The following is a 3,548-nucleotide window of genomic DNA, read 5'->3' on the forward strand; positions in this document are numbered from 1 at the left end:
TTTTGTCAACCAAAGAGTGTAAGATATTTGATGAAGTTTGTAAATGGCAGAGGGGTGTTTAAGAGGTCTGGATTAATAGTATGTATTCTTTTAATTTGTGAAATTTAAAGCATTTGGAAGGATTTTCTTGTGAGTAGGAAAGGATTCCTTTCCATGTAGTTAATTAACACATCCACCACCTCACATATTTACCTTTTTTTTTTCTTTTGGTGAGAACATGTAGGTTTTATTCTCTTAGCAAGTTTCAATTATACAAAATGGCATTATCAACTCTAGTTACCATTTATACATTAAGTTCTCAAAACTTTTGCATCTTATAACTGAAAATTTGTACCCTTTTACCAATCTCTTCCTATTTCCCCCCACAACCCAGCCTCTGACAACCACTTTTCTACTCTCTCTCATGAGTTTTTCTTTTTTGTTTTTGTTTTTGTTTTAGATTCCAAATGTAAGTGATACCATATGGTATTTTCCTTTCCTTGTTTGTCTTACTTCACTTAGCATAATGCTTTCCAATTTCATCCATGTTGTCACAAATGACAGAATTTCCTTCTTTTTAAAAGCTGAATATAATATATATATGTATATATATATACACAATATATATATATATATATGTATATATATATATATATACACACACACATATATATATATATATCACATTTTTGTAACCTGTTCATCTGCCAGTAAACACTTAGGCTGTTTCTATACTTTGGCTTCTGTGAATAATGCTGCTATAAACATGGGAATACAGATATCTCTTTGAGATAATGATTAGTTTCCTTTGAATTTATATACCCAGAAGTAGCATGGCTGGATCATATGGTAATTCTATTTTTAATTTTTTGATGAACCTCCATACAGTTTTACAAAATGGCTATACCAGTTTACATTAAGGATTCCTTTATCTTCACATCCTCACCAGTGTTTGTTATTTCTTGTCTTTTTGTTAAACGCATTCTTAACATGTGTGAGATATGTCTTTATGATTTGAATCCACATTTCCTTGATGATCAATAATATTGAGCACTTTTTCAAGTACTTGTTAACTATCTGTATGTTTTTGGAAAAATGTCAATTTGGTCCTTTTTGGTTGGGGTATTTTATTTTATTTTTTGCTTATTGAATTGCTGAGTTCCTTGTATATTTTGGATATTAACCACTTATCAGATATGTGGCTTGCAAATATTTTTTCTCATTCCATAAGTTGCCTTTTAATTTTGTTGATAGTTTCCTTTGCTGTGCAGAAGCTTTTTAGTTTAATGTAATTAAGCTTGTTTATTTTGTTTTTGTTGCTTTTCTTTTGGTGTCAAATTAAAAAAAAAATTATTGCTAAAATCAATGCTAAGGAGCTTATTGCCTATATTTTCTTCTAGTGGTTTTATGGCTTCAGGTCTTACATTTAAGTCTTTAATCTGATTTGAGTTGTTTTTTGTGTATGGTTAAGACAAAATATGTAATTTGAACTTAATAGTTTAAACTACTAAATTCCAAATTTTTAATAAATGTATGACCTAGGTAGCTTTTCCTTCCACAAAACCATTTTTAGACCTGGAGAAGTTCATGCAAATGAATGCCATAGAATTCTGCTTCAGAATTGCTCTCATACCATAAACAAAACATCTGACAATTTAACAGTCAGAGAAAATATATGAAACAATCATTTTCAGACATTGAAAAACAAGTCCCATTGGGCTCTAATCCCTGAGAGAAGAGAAACAAATGAACTGGGTCCTACAATACTCTAGCTTATTGCCAGGATGAAGTTTCCAGGAGAAAGCCTGATTGTCTCACTGAGTTGAAGATACAGCAATTAAAGTTTGGAATATCTAGACAGCTAGAATTTATGGTGCAGAATTCAAGGGATGAAGGAACTGCACATAGAACAATGAAAAATTTAAGAAGGATGCTTTAGGCATTGGTTGAGTACTGATGCGTGCATGTGTTAACAGAGACTCCCATAGTCCAAGCAAGAATCACTGATTAGCAATACTACTCAGAACTCACACAAACTGTAAATAATTTGTGTAAAAAGACCTTATAATAATGGAAACATTGGGTAGAGGCTTAACAGATGTGTGACACTTCAGCAGTTGGGATTACATTATTCCCAGAGATAAAATCTATGTAAGACCTCTCCAAACAAAACTTAATGTTGTGTTTTAATAGATAAAATTACCACAAGCTACTTATCTATGCATCAGAACAAAATCTAACATTCTTTAAAGGAGTTCAATAAAATCCAGAAACAAACAACATAAAATTAAAAATTGTCCAACATTTAATAAAACATTATCAATCATGTAAATAAGCAGGAAGATATAAACCAAAGCAGGAGAAAAATCAAGTAGTAGAACCAGACCCTCATAATAATGGAGATGATGAAATTTATAGACAAGGTTGTTAAAATAGCTATTATAAATATCATGAACATGATCTATAATCAAAATGTCAATATGAACACATAAAGAAGAGAGATGGAAGATATTATAAAGACCCAAATGGAACTTGTAGACTTGAAATGCAGTATCTTAAGTGAAAAGCACACAGGATGCGATTAAAAGCAGATTAGGCATGGAAGAGAAAAATATCAGTGAGCATAAAGATACATGAATAGAAACTATTCAAAATGAAGCACAGAGAGAAATAAGACTGAAAAGTAAAAATGGCCACTGTTTGGTGTGTTATTGAAAAATGTCAATTGTCTGCATGTATAATTGGAGACCCTGAAGGAACAAGGGAGGGCAGAAAGAATATTTAAAGAAATAATGGCCAGTGTTCACTTTGGCAGCACATATACTAAAACTGGAATGATACAGAGAAGATTAGCATGGCCCATGCACAAAGAAATAATGGCCAAATCATTTTAAAATAGATAAAAAATAAATTTACAGATTCAAGAAGTTCAACAAACCCAACAGTGAAGAAGAAGAAGAGGGGAAAAAAAGGCTAAAACCTCTCTGACAAATGATTAAAAGGCCAATGATAAAAAATATTAAAAGAAAGAGAAGCAAAAAGACACAATATATATATGGAAGAACAAAATAAGAATCTCAAGAGCAGGTTACATCAAACTAAAAAGGTTCTGTACAGCAAAAGAAATGATCAACAAAATAAAAATGCAACCTACCTAATGGCAGAAAATGTTTGCAAATCATATAATTGATAAGGGGTTAATATACAAAATATATAAAGAACTCACAGAACTCAATAGCAAAGTCATCATCATTCATCTGATTAAGAAATAAGCAGAGGACCTGAATAGACATCTTTCCAAAGAAGACATACAGATGGCCAACAGATACTTAAAAAGATATTCAACATCACTCATTGTCAGAAAAATGCAAATCAGATGAGATTTCATCTCACATCTGTTATAATGGTTATTATAAAAAAGACAAGAAATAAAAAGTGTGGGTGAGGATGTGGAGAAAAGGGAACACTTGTACACTGTTGATAGGGGTGTAAATTCATGCAGTCACTATGGAAAACAGCATAGAGGGTCCTCAAAATATTAAAAATAGAACTATCATATGATCCAGCAA

General features: G+C 31.4%; 1 pseudogene; it reads left to right on the top strand.

The window, feature by feature from the left end:
• The first annotated feature begins 2,778 nt into the window (after window positions 1-2,778).
• On the top strand, window positions 2,779-2,871 carry LOC122198998 (annotated as a pseudogene).
• The last annotated feature ends 677 nt before the right edge of the window (window positions 2,872-3,548 follow it).

The sequence above is a fragment of the Panthera leo genome, chromosome C2 (genome assembly GCF_018350215.1).
Source record: "Panthera leo isolate Ple1 chromosome C2, P.leo_Ple1_pat1.1, whole genome shotgun sequence".
In the NCBI taxonomy this organism is placed as follows: Eukaryota; Metazoa; Chordata; class Mammalia; order Carnivora; family Felidae; genus Panthera; species Panthera leo.